This window comes from Chiloscyllium punctatum, unplaced genomic scaffold (genome assembly GCF_047496795.1).
Source record: "Chiloscyllium punctatum isolate Juve2018m unplaced genomic scaffold, sChiPun1.3 scaffold_85, whole genome shotgun sequence".
In the NCBI taxonomy this organism is placed as follows: Eukaryota; Metazoa; Chordata; class Chondrichthyes; order Orectolobiformes; family Hemiscylliidae; genus Chiloscyllium; species Chiloscyllium punctatum.
The window spans coordinates 158652-177391 of NW_027309819.1; the positions used below are offsets into that span (position 1 = coordinate 158652).

At 35.1% G+C, this 18740-nt stretch overlaps 1 long non-coding RNA gene across 1 annotated transcript in view; it reads left to right on the forward strand.

The window, feature by feature from the left end:
- LOC140471431 (uncharacterized) overlaps positions 1 to 12703 on the forward strand; it is a 128671-nt gene extending 115968 nt beyond the window's left edge. The window contains exon 4 of the long non-coding RNA XR_011957044.1: positions 11686 to 12703. This is a non-coding gene — a long non-coding RNA (uncharacterized lncRNA). The remainder of the gene's footprint in view (positions 1 to 11685) is intronic.
- Positions 12704 to 18740: the final 6037 nt, after the last annotated feature.

Genomic DNA, 18740 nt, shown 5'->3' on the forward strand with positions numbered 1-18740 from the left:
GTGAGCACTCACTGGGCTCTCAATCGTGTTGAAGACGCCGCAAATCCCTTGTCACACAGAGGGGTGAACAGCTCCTACCCAGCGTGAACCCGCTGGAGTCTCGGGGGCAGGATGAATCACTGAGTCTGTATCCCCTGGGATCCACAATCCCCGTTTATTTCCTTCTTCCACTTTCATTCGGGCTATTGAACTCTCGGTTTCAATCCTTTCTCCTGTCATGCTCTTCAACATGTCCATGTGGGTGGACTAGAGGCAGCTGGGATTTAATGAAGGGAAGTGGGGATGAGGCGGAAACACGAGGAGAGGTGACAGCAAAGACAGTTCTCATTGTAACGGCAGAGTTTCTCCGTGACACAGTGAGTGGTGAGGCACCTGAGATTGTGGGGGGAGGCAGATTCAATCAGGGATTTGGTAAGATACTCAGACAATGACCTGTCCATCTGATTGTTAACTCAGATAGATAGATAGAAAGATGCACATTTAGATAGCACCTTTGATGATCTAGTGCAATGAAGCATGCTTCCAACCCAATGACTTCAACCACAAATCTCTGAAAACACAAACACAAAGCTTTCTACTTGTACCAGGCTGTCTCTGAGCCTCCTCTTTTCTTGAGAAAAGCGTTTTGAGCTGTTCAGCCTTTCCTGGTGATTATAACCGCTATGTTCCTTTAGGATTTGTGACTGAACCTTTACTTTCCTGTTCCTTGTGAGTGATGAAAGGAGCAGAAACAGCTCCTGACCTGTGACAGGTTTCGGTTGGAGTATTTATATTTACAAATCCATTCCCACCCTCACATACAGTGTGAAATTGATGTAAAACTGAAGGGAAGGAGTGAGTGAGCACCCACAGAATCAAATGTGTGAGTTGAATGAACCTGGCATGAGGAAAATGGGACAACACTCGCAACTAGTTAGAATCACAGAATCTAGTGGGTGCAGAAAGAGTCTATTCTGCCCATCGTGTCTGCAATGACCTGCTCACCCACCCTACCCCCATATCCCCACATTAACCATGGCTAGCCCAACCCACCTAAATTGCACACTGCGACCATGTTAGCATAGCCAATCCAGTAACGTTACACATCTGTGGGAGGGTCACAAATGACTCTGACACAAATGCTCTGCTTTTCAAAATAAAATCATGGGGAAACTGCAACCGGAAAGATTTCTGATTTATCTCAGGAGGAAGAGAATTCAAAACTCGTGCCATTGACCCAGGGGGCGCAGTGATAGTTACAGAGGTCTAGGAACCATCAGAAATGTAACAGGTTGTGAGCAAGGTGGGGGTGAGACAAGGACATCAAGACACTCTGTCACACCGCCGAAGGCAGGAGAGATTAAACAGCAGAAATGGTCGACCCCCCCCCACCACCAAGGTCATGGGGGATAGAATTAGGGCTGGGAAAGAAACAAGGAAACAAGGTGTGCAGCTGTCAAAGAAATATGTTAAAAACAGATTATAAAAGCATAGAGGGCAGAGTACAGTCTGAAATTGTTGCTCTCAATGGTGAGTACAAAAAGCTGTAAAGCCTGGGGTGTTTACAGCCAACACATACTCAGGATTGGCCAAATGGGCTCAAACTGTGCTGTACCTTTCTGATAATTTCTTTTTCTGACATTTGTCGTTAAAGTCTGATGACGCTCGTAACTTTTCAAATTGGACTGGAGTTTAATATTCTGGAGACGTATCAAATAAATCACATTGATCACATTCTGCAGATCTCAGTCCATTACCCTGCATGTTCCAGCATTTCAGTTACATCCATGTCCTGCCGGTGGGACAGGACATACAAGGATGGTGACGATGGTGTCTAAGTCATTGTAAGCTATGATTCTGTGCATATGATTGTGTCAGCTTGTTGCTTGACTAGTCTGCGTTCCAGTTCACCCAATAAGATGTTAGCAGAGTGAGACACTACAGTTGGAACTCCTCTTCTCGCCAGTTCCTTTCTTTTCTCCTTTTAAAAAAATTCTTTCTCTCTTACTCTCCACTTTGCAGACTCTGACACAAGTGTCAACATTGACTCATGACATTTTTTTTTTAAAAGGACATGTCTCTACAAGAAAACCAATGGAGGAAAATATATTATTCTTGCATCAACTGCATTTTTAAACAAAAACAATCCTGTTCAATAAACACTTTTTTTTCCCCTTCAATTCTATCAAGCGAGCTATTTGATCCCTCAGTTTACCGATCTTAATAAATATCCAATCAATTTCAGAGCAACATGCTTACAAAGTATTGAACCAATGTATCTGTTTAGGTTTTAGCATTAGTTATTAAGTCATTGCCATTACAATAATTGCATAATAATTGGTCTGGGTAATAAGTATACTGAGGTTCACAATTTAATTTATTGACTGTTTGAAAAATGGTACAGTATATCATTTTTTCAGGATTCTAACAGTAATTATTAAAGAATTTGCATGACAATAATTATTATATGGTTTAGTTTATCTTGCTAACAACTACAGTGAAGTTTATATTTGAATTTAATCCAATCTTCCCTCGTACCTATAAAGTAATATAAAAATCCATTTTATTTCCAATCAACACACCTACTAAAGAATCCATTATTTCTGATGCAACATGCACTGTTAAAAATATGACTTTTGCTCATTTGAATGATCTGTGTAATCCCAGCCTTATAAATTTAGAAAAACCTAATTACTTTTCCCTGCAACAATTCTTGTTTATTTTTGCATATAGCACAGTCAAATAGCAAGATGAAATTTATCATTATTCTTAAGTATGCTAATACAATTTTGACAATCTATATGTTGCTAATATATAAATGTTCATTTCCGTCCATAGAATATCGAACAGTACAGCACAGTACAGGCCCTTTGGCCACGATGTTGTTCCGACCTTTTATCCTCCTCTAAGATCAAACTAACCAACATGCCCTTCATTTACTATCATTCATGTGCCTATCCAAGAATTGCTTAGATGTCCCTGATGGATCTGAATCTACTACCACCACTGGCAGTGCATTCCACGCACCCACCACTATCTATAAAGAAAACATCTCTGACATCTCCCCACAACTTCCCCCATTCACCTTAAAATTATGCATTTTGTGGGGAAACGTCTTTCATTATCCATTCCATCTATGCCTCTCATCATCTTACTCAAAGCTATCAAGTAAACTCTCATCCTCTTCCACTGCAATGATCAAAGCCCCAGCTCCCTCAACCTTTCTTCATAAGACACGCCTTCCAGTCCAGGCAACATCTTGATAAATCTCATCTACACCTTCTCTAAAGCATCCGCATCCAATGTGTAATGAGTTGATCAGAACCAACCACTATATTCCAAGAGTAGTCTCACCAGGGATCCATAGAGCTGCAGCATAACCTCATCACTCTTAAACTCAATCTCCCTGCTAATGAAAACCAACACACCATGCACCGTTTTAATAACCCTATCATCTTGGATGTCAGGTATGAGGGATCTATGGACGTGGACCCCACGATCCCACTGTTCCTCCACATTGCCAAGAATCCTGCATTTAATCTGAAAATATGCATTCAAATTTGAAATTCAAAAATGAATAACTTCACATTTTCCCCGGTTGAACTCCATCTGCCACTTCTCAGCCCAGCTCTGCATACTGTCAATGTCCTCTAGCAACCTACCAATGCCCTCCACACGACCCACAACTCCACCAACCCTCATGTCATTGGCAAACCTCCTAGCTCACCCTTCCACTTCATCATCCAGGTCATTTGTAAAAATCACAAAGAGCAGAGATCCCAGAAATAATCCCTTCAGAACACCATTGGTCACCGTGCTCCAAGCTGAAAACTATCGATGTAATCTCACCCTGTCTTCTATGGGCCAGCAAATTTATTATCTAACCAGGCAGGTTTCCCTGTATCCCATGCCTCATTACTTTCTAAATGAGCCTACCATGGGGAACCTTATCAAACACCTTGCTAAAATCCATATACACCACATCCACTACTCTGTCCTCACCAATGTGCTTGTCACATCCTCATATATTTCAATAAGGCTTGTGAGGCATAACCTGCCACTCATAAAGCCATGCTGACCATCTCTAATCAATCAATGCTTTTTCAAATAATCATAAATCCTATCTCTAAGAATCCTCTCCAATAATTTGCCCACAATTGATGTAAGACTGACTCATCGATGATTCCCAGGATTATCTCAATTGCCTTTCTTGAATAAGGGAATAACGTTTGCCACCCTCCAATCATCTGGTCTGACTCCGGTGGACAGTGAGGATGCAAAGATCATTGCCAAAGTACAGTAATCTCTTGCCTCCCTTCCCATAACAACCTAAGTTATATCCTTTCTGGACCAGGGGACTGATCTATCCCCATGACTTTTCAATATTTTCAGCACATTCTCAGACTTAACATCGACCTGTTCGACCATATCAGCCTGTTTCACGCTGTCCTCACAAAGAACAACGTCCCACTCACTCGTAAGTACTGAAGCAAAGTACTCATTAAGGACCTCCCCTACCCTCTCAGACTCCTGGCACAAGCTTGCTTCACTATAAGGGATATAAATGTGGAATTACGCCTCAGTACTGAATTAATGTAAAGATATTGCAGTGTAATCACTCGATTACTTTGAATATTGAACTGTATTTTAAATGAGAAAACACAGTTGAATTGATTTGATTATATTTCACATCATGCTAATGTTTATTGTATTTCAAACCACAATAAGAGTTTCATTTTTACATACATAAAACTTAAAATTCATCGCACGTTTATGTACAGAAAATAGAATTACCATCTGCTTGTTCCTTCCTTTTTCAATGACTGTTCATTTTGAATTTGTGGAAGTTGTACGTTGTTGAATGGAAGGGAAATTGTCTTCAACTGAATATTCACATTGAATGATGCATTTTTAAATCAAAGTACAATGATCACGCAGTTTTGTCAATTTGTCTTTCAAAGAATTGTCATGAGATTCCTGTTTATTTAAGAGTATCATTCATTTATTCTATTGTTATTGTAAAATATTGTTCAATTTCCAGTCCATTACACACAGAAACTACCTAATTAATTCCCATTCAAATTACAACAATAAACGGCTGATTAGTTTTCATTTGAGAAACCGCATGAAACACAATATTGCAGTCCTGCCGTCCTGAGTGGGAACATTATGAAAGGAGCCTGTGGAGCTGTGGCAGTGTCTCTATTACTAGACCCGAGGGAAGGTTTCAAATCACACCTTCAACAGAAATATAGCAAGAGCTATCTGAATGTTGATTAGAGAGTACCTAAGCACAGACTGAATTGCTATTCAATACAACATTAGATCTGCTTTTATCTATTATATCAATCATCACAAAATCTGATACTTATCAGATTACCAGGTTACCAAGAAATATGTGTTGGAAAATTCGCTTCAGCCACTTTGCTTTTACAAAAGACTTTCATCTGTCCCTGTTTTCTCTAACTGAAAGAAATATGAAGAGGATTTTCACTTTTACGAAAAAAGAGGACATGTTTCCCATATAAATTAATGCTTCTTCGACTAAGGCCTTTTCAGATTATGTAAGGTTTCATAATAACACTTCACTTTCGGATAGTGGGGATACCTGTATCTAATTCTGTCGCTTATAAGTTCCTGGAGAATATTTGAAAATGTTGCAGAATTCAAGATTACGATGTCTAAGTAATTAGATTGATCTTTTTTTTGTTGCAAAGGGGCAAGTCCAAACAATTGAAACACATTAAACATTATTCTCTCATGCTATAAATTTGAAATAAAGTTGATACCTTCTTCAGTAAACTAACAAACTCTACCATCTATTACTTGTCAGTCAGCTGATTGCTTACTTTGTAACTAAATGTTGTTGATTCATCTAAATATTACTCTGGCCTTTGATCAAAGTGAATTTGTAATTGTTGTTCAGTTTATGAATTGTCAGATACTTGTTTTTATTTTTCCATTCACCTGTTCATTTTGACCATAAGATTGAAATGCTTTGAAAATATTGGAGTTCGTTCATTTAAAAATAAGGTTTGCACATCTCTCACATATCTCATTTCTTGTATTATGATTCAAGAATGTTTTTGGTGGAATTCAAGTAAATTCCAAACATTTGTTCACTTCAAATAAGGTCTTTAACACCCAGTTATCAATCTGATGTTAATGTTTCAGCTGGTTACATTGACATTGATTAGGTACTCATTCAGAGAGATCAACTGACAATTATAAACTATTTGCAGGATTATTGAATTGAAAGAAAGATTCAGACGTGCAAACATTTTTTGGAAGGAATTGCTTTTTCATTCAAATGTGTAGGCTTTTCAAGAATTCTATATCGCCTTTCACTGGTTTTCTTGTCGAGAAGTCAAATTTATAATTCATGTGAATTCTAATGTGTTCGTATTTTGAAATTTGCATCAGATTTAAGAAGAAAAAGAGGAAGAATTAACATGGAATCTTCAGTGAATAGAAAGCACCGTAAATTAAATTGATCGAGGCAACTTTTAATATTATCTCTGAACATTCAGTCAAATATTTCTAATGTCAAAAGAGAGTGGTGCTGGAAAAGCACAGCAGGTCAGGCAGCATTCGAGGAGAAGCAGAATCGACGTCTTGGGCATGAGCCCTTCATCAGGAATCTTTTCTGATGATGGCCTAATGCCCGACAGGTTGATACACCTGCTCTTTGGATGTGCCTGCCCTTTTCCAATTCTACAGCTTTCCTCACTTTCTCCAAATATGTTTAATGAACACGAACTGAATATGTTCGCATCAGCAGTTGAACAAGACCAAATTAACACATTTCTTTGCAATATCTATAGTGAAAACCTGTTTGAGAACATGCAACAAATCAGATCAAACAACATCTCTTGCCATTAGAACACTTGGCCATCCATAATAAAGTATAACCATGCTTTGAACAACCAGTATGGTGTATAACTACTGAACTGAAATATCAGAGGGACAACGATTGCATTTATTGGAGGGAATGATAACCAGATCCTTTATGTGATAATGGTGATTGATCTCAGAAACAATAAAATTTTACTGTGATTATTCCACTGAACAGTAATTAGATGGTCATGAAGATATTTGTGTGGCTTAATGTGCAGGGTTTTGTGTGAACATTGATTTCAGTGACATTTAAATATTTTACAAGATTGACAATTAACAGTTAAAGATAAGTTTTAAATGCAACATTTTAAAAAAATGTCAGTTTTGTTTAGCAAAACACAATTCTAAGTTTATGGAATCCCTACTGTATGGAAACAGGCCATTTGGCCCAACAAGTCTACACTGACGTTCCAAAGAATAGTCCACTCAGCACCATTCTGCTCTCAGATTACTGGACATTTATCACTGACTAATGTACCTAACCTATACATCCCTGAACAGAACGTGCAGCTTAGCATGGCCAATTTACCTAACCTGCATATCTTTGGATTGTGGGAGAAAACCAGAACATGCAAACTCCGCGCAAACATGTGGCCGAGGATGGAATCAAACCCAAGTGCATAACAGTGTAAGACACGAGTGCTAACCACTGATCCTCTGTTCTCAATGCCCAGCCCCCATGCAAGAAATGAGATAAGTGAGAGACGTGCAAAGTCAAATTTCAAATGAACACTCTCTGATGTTGCCAAAGCATATCAATCTTACATTCAATACGAATACGTGAATTGAAAACGAAAAATAGAAATCCCTGGCAAATCATGAATGAACAATAATTAGAAAATTAATATGATCAAAGGGCACAACAATATTCGGATGAATTGCATTGTTTAATTACAAAATTGGGAAAGGGCTAACTTGGGAAGTGAAATTTGTTTTCTTCACTGATGAAGAAATTGACTTGCTTTTCATCTTTGTAACACTGCAGAATTGCAATTCATGTGCCTGAAATGTTTGAATTAAGCTCTTCCCAATAAAAAAAAATCAGTAAAATCACATTGACTTCTTCATCTTTAAGACTGCAACAACATCAAATACTTTCCAGGAATTTAGAACCAGCAGAATTAGTTAATTTGGTTGCTTGGGAACTCGAAGAGAATAAACAGCAGATTCTGTGAATTAGTCATTCAATGTGATTATTCAGCTGAAGACAACATCCCTTCTTTGCAAAAATGCTCAACTTCGAAAAATTCAAAATGCATTCTCATTGTTTAATGAAACAATACAGAAATGTTAATTCTTTTTCATTTGACTTAACAAAACGCAGGAATTTTACATGATTTTGTGTCATGAAAAATACTTAAATCTTATGATGATTAGAAATACAGTAAATGTTCGCATCAAAGTGAAATATATTTAAATGAATTCAATTATGTTTCTGCCGGTAAAATAAGAATTAATATTAACAATGATTGAGAGATTGCACACTATATTAGTTATTCGTGTAAAGAGCTGTAATTCCATGTTCACAGCACGTACTGGATTGAATAATTATTAGGTATGAGCAACAACTGAATTATAAAATTCGATCAATGAATTTAGAAATAATGAGAAATCTCGTTTTGCTATTTGACTGAGGAATATGTGCAAACAAACAGGAATTATTGCAATGAAAAGTAATTGCAGGTCTGTGAATTTAAATTCTGTGATTACAGAGATCATTCAAATAAGCAAACATCAGACATTCACAATTAATGTTGGATAGGAAGTCCTTGGATCCATTGTGGGAAACTTGACCTGAAAATAAAGTTTCATATTGCAGTGTTGGTACTCAGAAACAATTGGTTAAATTAAAATGTGAATCTCACTTTACTTGTTCAAACGACTTTCTTAAATAATTGCACAATTATTATCATGACAATGACTTGATAATGTTGCTATACGAGCAATTAAAATGATTCAATATTTCAAAATATTTGCTGTTATGTTGATTGGATATTTATTAAAATTGGTAAATTGTGGAATAAAATATAGTAACTAGCTTTGTGAATTGAAGAAAAAATGAGCCATTCAGTGATTATAGAAATTTTTTTTCTTTCTTTACTAAAAAATGAAGGTAACACAAGAAATATGAATTTCTATCAAATGGTTTCATCATAGAGACATGTTATTTTAATTGAGATGATTAATATTATGGTCAGAGTTCAGACATTTGTGTCAGAATTTGGAAGAAAGTTAATCGATAATGAAAGTGAGCATGAAAGTGAACAAATGATACAGTCAGTGACATTTGGTACATAAAAGAATTATAATAATTGTTCATTATTGTACAGTGATGTTGGAATAGAAAAGACAAAAAGAATTAACATGTTCAAAACAGTTATTTTCTTACAATTAAATGAAACCAATAATCATTTTGCAAAGCACATGATTTGGAAAAAAAACCAGTCATTTACTGTGTTATATAAACTGAAAACTACTTCCATTTTGCAAAAATGGAGACTTTCCCAAATTCAAAACTTAGGTTTGCTGAATTATACAACAAAAACGGTTGTAATTTGAAATATCTCTTGCACACAAATTTAAAATAAGCCATCTTAAAGATTTTTAGAATCACAAAACGTTTGTTGTTTACATGATTGTATTACAGTCAATATCGTGATAAATTGGAAGCATTGTTTTAAGCAACATAAATCATCTTTAACTACTGAACTGAAATAGAAGATAACAGTTGCACTTGTTGCATAGAATAGTAAACAAATGCTTACTGTTGTCATTGGTTTCAGGAGCAATAAGGTACTTACTCAGGTTAATCTACTGAACAATAATCAGATGGTGATGAAAGTCTTTGTGTTGTTTTATGGGTATTGTTTAGTATGAACATTTGTTCGATAAAATTGAGATATTTACATGAATTAGGAACAGAGTGATAATTGGGTGCGAATGATCTGATTTAAAATCAGACAGTTTTTGATATTTACGAGGATTGCTGAACGAAACGTTCTTAAACCATCATGCAATCAATGGGATAAGTGACAGATATGCAAATTTAACTTTCAAATGAACACACCCTGATATTTTCACACCATTTCAATGTCACATTCAATATAAATAGATGACTGGAAAGCTAAAAACAAATCTCACACAATTCATAAACTGACCAAAAATTGATAAATAATAGCAAGTGACATTTGTTTATTTTACTGAGAAGTAATTGAACTTTTCTCATATTTATAGCAGTGGAGCATAAAATTCTGTGTTGTTTTAACTAAGATCTACAGAACAAGAGAAAGTTAATGATTATCATGACTGCATATTTCAGCTTTATGACTGCAACATTCTCAAATATTTTCTCAGGAATCTTGATTGAGTGGAATTAGATACATTTTGCTATGAGTGACTAGAAGAAAGTATATAGCAGATACTGTGATTATTGGAATGGACGATGATACCTCCAAATAATCTACTGATATTGTGATTGGATATACAGTAAGTGTCAGAATCAAAGTAAATTATAATCAAATCAATTCAAAAATGTTTCCAAGTTTAAAATAAATACAACATTCACAATGATTGAGAGATTGCACACTGTAATGTCCTTGCAGTATTTATTGTACAGAAGCATAATTCCACATTTTTAGCCCTTACTAGATTGCACAATTATTAGATATAAGATATATTAGCAACAAATGGATTTTAAAAATATATATTCGTGAATTTGAGAATAATGAGATATCTCATCGTGATATTAGACTGAGTAATATGTAGAAATGAAGAGTAATATCGCAGGGAAAAGTAATTGGAGTTCTCTGAATTTCAAAGGCTGAGATAATTGTTATATTTCACCTGAGCAAAAATCAGATATTTACAAAGAATTTTGCAAGGGATATTATTGGTCGTTTGGTATGTGTATGGGCCTGAACAAATAGGTATTAATATAGTAGCATTGACAACAAGAAATAATGAATGACATTTTCAAAAAAACACTGCATTTTTACCAAGTCTATGTTAAATTGCTGTGCAATTATTGTAATTGATAATTGCTTTTAGAATCCTGACAGATAAATTGACTTAATATTTTGAAAACACTTTGCTCTGAAGTTGATTGGATATTCATTAAGATTAAGGAACTGAAACTTAAAGCATAAAACTTAGCTGTATGATGTGAAAAAATCATTCAGCAGCAATTGAAAAAAATGATTTTGTTTAAAAATGCAGGCAATGCAAGATTTATATGCTTCCAATAGTTTTCTTGAAGAGTCATGTCAATTTTGTTGATGTAATTTTTACCACAATAAATGTTCTGATATTTATTTCAGAATTAGGACGAAAAGAATTAGGCCATGAAAGTGACTATTATTGTGAACAAAACACAGGGTCACTGACATTTGATACGGAAAGGAATTCTCATAATTGTGTGATTATTGTTCACTGACATCTAATATGGGAGGAAAAGGAGAATTGTCAACATTTCCAAGCAATTTTTTTCTTATTATGAAATGAAAATAAAAATAATTTTGTAGGGCAATTTGTTTGAAAAAAGGAAACAGTCATTTCATATGAAATTTGAGCTGAAGACTCGTTCACGTTTCCCCCCATTGGAGTCTTCACAATAATTTAAAGCTTAGTGTTGGTTGAACAAAAGAACAAACGGATATAATTGAAATGTTTTGTTGTACACCAAAAAATAGTAAATGTAAAGCAATTTTATCATGAAAATTATATCGCTCTGAATGTAATCATTTCAAACACAATAAATGTATGTGTTGAATTGAAATGTCATCATAGCTGTAGAATTGTTTTCACTGGCAGGGAATGAGGACTCAGGAGGCAATCTGAGCTCAGCCATGTGGAAGATGTTTACTCATGCAGCAACCAGTTAATGAAGGGATCATCCCCGGAAGCCCATCTCGGAAGGGAGATCCATAACACACTGTAACATGCACAGTAAAAAGCAGCATTTTTATGGACTTTCTGCATCACAATGGCCACATGCAATGTGGTTACAGCCCTTCCCTCCTCATCCAGCCACCCAATTGAAACACATAATCGCAGATGGGCATTCTAATGGACATCCCCAGATTCCTATTGGGATCTTTCCATGTATCTTATTGACTTAGATTCCAAAGCTATTCCTGAACTCCCTCGGGCCTCTCAGGATACCTTATCAGCTGGGACATTTTGAGTTCTGCTATTCATTATATTTTATTTTATCAAGTTCGTTATATTGTGTAAAATTATACAGCTACTCGTTCTTTCAGGACTTTATAATTAATGAGCAATCAACATCATACCGTGAAGTTAATTCCTAAAACTAGCTAACTTCAAATCTCGTTCTAAATGCTTTTCTATAATGTTTTAGTCGGCATTGGTTACATATATCAAACTTACATTGCAAATTTCCCCTATTATACTCAAGAATCTGTAATTAGAACCTATGTTTAATATTCTGAGTAACTGTAAAATAATAACTATATCTGACAAATGAACTCTTCTGTTGTCATGATAGCTGCTTCGTGAGTTAACTGGGCTGCACCCTACAGCTGCTGTTTAGTCATTTACTGGGACAATTATCCTTTCATTTATGAAGATCAGGATTGGTCATTTGTCTGTATGTCGGCATGCTCTTATCAAGAAATGTCAGGAATGCTGTCGTCCTGGCGTTGGAGTAGGTCCATTGGTAGTGTGCTTTCTTTTAATTTAAGGCTGGAACAGAATGTTAATCTAGTTTATCACCCCCTGACACCTTGTGTTTTAGTTCTAAGGTAGGCTGCCTGTTTTTGATTGTCAGGCATTTTGTACGAGCCAATTTGGACCATTCTATTCCAGGTGGGGCAGGCCGTGCCCAGAACAGTAAATCAACTAAGATTCAAGTATTGAAATAAAAATCACTATTCGCTACCATTGGTTTCTGTACAATGCAATACTTTTACGTTACTGAGCCTTATTTTCACACTTAAAGCTAGATATACTGGATTTGATCAATTCTTAAATATTAGATATAAGTAACAATTAATCTTAAAAACATTTCATAGCAACACTTAAAAATGGTTAGAAATCTCATATAGCTGCCCTTCATGTGTAAAAATGAGCAGCATTTATTGGATGTAAAATAATCAGACGTCTCTTAATATGTAAGGCCGAATATTAATCCAATGATTTCTGTGAACATTCAAATGAGAAGGGAACAGATATTATCTGTGAGTGTTGGATAAGGAATCATTAATTCGTTTGTGTTTGTGTTATCCTGGAATAAGAGAACTATTATTATTATTTTAATATTGACACTAAGAAATAATGGATAAAATTAACATGTGAATTTGACGAAGTTTGTTACAAAACCTAAACTGAATTACTATGTGATTTTTGGAATGGCAATGAATTGATAATTAATTTTAGAACTTTGGCAAAGTAAATGATTCAATATTTCCAAATGGATTTGCTCTGATGTTGACTAGATATTTCTTCATCTGTCAGCTGAGAATGAAAATTCTGGCATGATGACATGGAAAGACATTAGACATTCAGTGAACGTTGATCAGAAATGGTTTGTCATTCACAATTCTCAGATCTTCAAGATTTCTATCCTTGGTTTCTCTACTTTTCTTCTGGAGAAATATAATATATAATAAGAACAAATTCTGCATTGTATTTAATTCATGCAATTTTTCATATCATCAATATTTAGACATTTGAGTCAGAATTATAATGAAAATAAGTCAATAAGGAAGATTTATTTTCACAGAAACATACAGTCAACAGCATTTATCAACGTATTTGTTTCAATATTGTCTCTGAATAAACAGTTAAATATGTTTAATGGGGATCTGTTGACAATGTAATCAACCACAATATCATTTTTATCATAATTTTTGGATTGGAAATCTATCAGAAAAAAAATCCTATATTCAGGACTTGCTTCATCTCGATACATGTTGCACGTAGTATCCTCAGGCATAAGTAATAAGGTGTTATCAATAATCTGGGAAAGACGTAGTGTGTAAATTATAATAAGGTGTCTCTTACATATGTTTGGATCTGGTGAGACTGTGATGTTTGCTATGATTATTCATCCTGAGAACAATAAGGTACGTACAAAGTGTTTTTCACCGAACAGTAATTAGGTGGTCTTGAAGACCATTACAGGTACTTTGATTTCAATAATGTTGAGCTGATTTCCATGATCTGGGAAATGTTTCACAACAGTTACCAAAATTCTGGATTCTAAGCATTCAATGGGTTTCGTGCAAACACCCTTCACTTGTCGTCATTCTCAAGTGAGGTGTCTGATGCTCAGGCACTGGCTGGAAGTCAAGGTGCCAGGAAGTCTGCTTCAACCTCTCCAAAACACAGCTCTTGGGCTGGTTGTAACAGGATCTCCCGAACCTTTGTGAGCTCTTTGACCGGGCTTTCCACTGTTTTCTGGAGCTGGTTACTTTGTCTACTGTTTCCTTTAGTTTGACCTTTTTTTTTAGCTCTGCTTTTCCCAGCTGTAGGAATATTTAGAATGTTCAATTATGGGCCACTGGTCACTTGACCTTAGCGGACAGATAAAATATGGTTCACTTACTGTTGTAATAACGAATTGAGAATGAATCTTTGCATTTTAATAAATAAAATGTTTCAATTTTATCAGTGGTTTACAATGACATTGATTAGATAGTCATTAAGAGAGATCAACTGACAATTATAAGCTATTTGCAGGATTATTGAATTGAAAAAGGATACAGACGTACAGAGATTTTTTTGGAAGGCATTGCTTTTTCATTCTAATATCTTTGTTGTTCAAGAGGTCTATGTAGCTGTTCATTGGTTCTCTTGTCCAGATGCTACTTTATAATTCATATTGCTTTTATTGTGCCCGGAGTTTTGAGATTTGTATCAGATTAAGAAGAAAACGATGAGCTATTAAAATGAGAACTTGAGTGAATAGAAAGCACAGTAAATTTAAATTGCAGAGGAAACAGAGAGTATTTGTTTCAAATAAGCAAATATTTTTTATGTCGAAAGTGTGGTGGTGGAAAAGCACAGCAGACCAGGCAGCATCCATGGAGCCGGAGATTCCCGATGAAGGCTTATTCCTGAAACATGGTTCCTCCTGCTCCTCAGATGCTGCCTGACATTCTGTGCTATTCCGGCACCACATTCTTGACTCTGATCTCCAGCATCTACTTTCCTCACTTTCTCCAAATATTTGTAATGGACATGAACTGAAAATGATCGCCTCGGCAGTTGAACAAAACCAAATTTACACTTTTTTGTGCAATATTTGGACTGAAAATTGTTTGTGATCATGCAACACATTAGGACATATGAACACCTCTTCTGTTAGAATCCTTTGCCATTTATAATAAAGAATAACCACTGCTTTGAACAACCAGTATCGTGTGTAATTACTGAACTGAAATACCAGAGGACAACTTCTGCATTTATTGGAGGGAATGATAACCAGATCCTTACTGTGGCAGTGGGGATTGATCTCAGGAACAATCAGATAGTTCTTCTGATTATTCCACTGAACAGTAATTAGATGGTCATGAAGACCTTTGTGTGGCCTCATGTTTAGTGTTTTGTGTGAGCAATGATTTAAAAAAACATTGAGATATTTTACAAGATTTCGGAACACTGATAATCAAGTGTTCAAGGTATTAACTAAAGTCAACTTTAAAAAAGTTAGAATTGCTTAGAGAAACACAATTAAACTATTGTAGAATCCCTGTTAGCACAGTGTGGTAACAGGTCATTTCGTTGAAAAAAATGACCCTCCAAAGAGTAACCCAGCCAAACACTTTCCCAACCATATTCCTCGACATTTACTGCTGACTAACATGCACATCCCTGAACACAATGTGCAATTTAACATGGCCAGCTCACCTAACCTGCACATATTTGGATTGTTGCAGGAAACCACAGCAAAGTCACATAGACTTGGAGAGAATGGATAAAGTACACAAAGACAGTCACCGAGGATGGGATCAAACCGAGATCCCTGGCACTGTGAGGCAGCAGTGTATATGCAAAGACAAATTTCAAATAAACACCCTCCGCTATTGTCAAAGCATGTAAAATTTACATTCAATACGAATAGATGAATGGAAAACAAAAAAAACTCCAACAATTCATGAATGAAAAATAATTAGAAATTTAATTTGATCAAAGGTCATTCCAATATTTAGATGAATTGCAATTTTTAATAACAAATGTAGGTAATTAGCTGACTAATGAATAATTGGAAGTGGCATATGTTTACTTTACAGACGAAGAAAGTGACTTGGTTTCCCCCCTTGTAACACAGCAGAATAACAATGTGAATGTCCGAAATGTTTGAATCAAGCTCTTTCGAACAAAATACTGATCACTTACGATCACTTAGCTTTTCACTTTTAAGACCGCAACATTCTCAAATATTTTTTCAGGAATTTAGAACCAGCAGAACTATTTAATTTCTTTTCTTGGGAACCCGAAGAAGAGAATAAACAGCACATACTGTGAAAAAGTCATTCAATGCGAACATTCAACTGAAGACAATATTTCTTCTTTCAAAATATGTTCAACTTCCAAAAATTCAAAATTTATTGTCATTGTTGAATGAAACAATAAAGAGATGCTGATGCTTTTTCATTGGATTTTGTTGCATGAAAAATGCTTAAGTCTTAAGTGTTAGCATTGAAGTGAAATATATTTACATTAATACAACTATGTTTCAACAGGTAAAATAAAAATTAGTTGTTACAATGAATGAGAGATTGTACACTGCAATACATATGAAGAATTAACATGATTCAATATTTCAAAAGCACATTGCTGTGATGTCGATTGTATATTTACTAAGATCAGTAAACTAAGGAATAAAACATAGTAGCTAGCTTTACGTATTAAAGAAAAAATGAGACATTCAGTGATTATTGAACAAAATTCTTTTCTGAACTCCAAAATATATGCAATATACAAATTGTGAATTTCTTTCCACTGGATTCCTTGTAGAGATGGTACGTTGATTAATATTATAATCAAAGTGTCAGAATTAGGAAGAGAATTAATAGATCATGAAAATGAGCATGAAACTAAACAAACAATGAAGTCACTGCTGGGTGGTATATAAAGCGATTGTAATAATTGTGTCATTATTGTACAATGATGAATAATGTTGGAATTGAAACAACAAAAAAAATCAACACTTCTTTTCTTACAATGCAATGAAAGCAATAATCATTTTTTGGCATGCATGTTTGGAAAAAGCAGTCTTTTAATATGACATACAGTGAAGACTAACCTTTTTGCAAAATTGTAAGAAGTTCATAAATTCAAAATGTAGCGTTTGTTGAATTTGCAACAAAAATGGTTATAATTTGAATTGTCTCTTGCACACACACAACAGAAGAGGAGCTTAAAGATTGTTAGAATAGTTAAAAAAATGTTTCCAGTGTTCTTGTATTACAGTCAATATCCATGATAAATTAGAATAATTGTTTTAAACAACATAAATCGTCGTTAACAACTGAACTGAAATATAAGATATCAAATGCACTTACTGCATGGACGAGTAAACAAATGCTTACTGTTGTCATTAGTCTCAGGAACAATAAGATACTCAGGTTATTCCACTGAACAGTAATCAGCTGATGATGAATATCTTTGTGTCGCTTTATGTGCACTGTTTTGTGTGAACATTGACTTCAAGAAAATTGAGATATTTACATGAATTAGGAATAGATTGGTAATTGGGTGTTAAGGATCTTATTTAAGATTAGACTTTTTAAATAGTTGATAGAATTGCTGAGCAAAACACACTTCAGACATCATGCAATAAATGAGATAAGTGATTATGAGAAACGAAGTTCAGTCACTTCAATAACTTCAGTCTGGAACAAGACCTGAATCAGTAGTATCGTTTATTACGCTGTTGCACGAGGGGTGTGGTGTCCACTGTCCACAAGGCACACACACACACACTGAATTTAATGAGTACACAATATTTATGTAATTCGTTTCTCTTCCCTCCTCCTATTGCTCCTCCCCTGTTTACAACTATTTCTAATCTAAACTGGCTGTTTATCTCTGAATTCATCCAGCCTGGTCCCTGACAAAATGTTTATCTCTGGCCTCACAAGGCCGTTTGACCACCTCCCTCTGTGGTCTTATTGTTATTTATCCTTCTTCACTGCCATCTATTTCCATGCTAACCAAAGCATAATTTCTTTTTATTCTTTATTTACACCGAGCCTTATGACCTTTTGATGGTGTTATTTTGTTCCTGCTGAAGCGGGAAACAGATGCTTGTAACTGTTTGTACAGGCATATCTAGCTTAACCTACACCCCTCCCCTCACAGCACCTTAACTATTTGTCTATAACATCTCCCATTATGTGCAGACACATTTCAATCTTGTATGCACATTTTAGCTAATACAAAAGCAATAATATATTTCCTTCACATAGTTTTCATTCTTGTTAACTCAGCTCTTGGCTGAAACAATTATACACTGGTGCGAGTTCATTTACCTTGAATAAACAATTATGATTGCAGAAGTAACACTGCTTTACATATATCCCACAGTGATAAATATGCAAAGTCAAATTTCAAATGAATGCACTTGGATATTTTCACAGCAGTTCAATCTCACATTCAATATAAATAGGTGAGTGGAAAATGAAAAACAAATTTCACACAATTCATAAACATCAATAATTAAAAATTGATAAATAAAAAGAATTGGCATTTGTTTATTTGACTGAACAAGAAATGTATTTTTTCTCCTCATTTTTATAGCACTGGAGCATCAAGTTCTATGTACTGTTTGAACTCAGCTCTTCAGAACAAAAGAAAATAAATTAATATCATTACTTTGTATATTTCATCTGTATGAC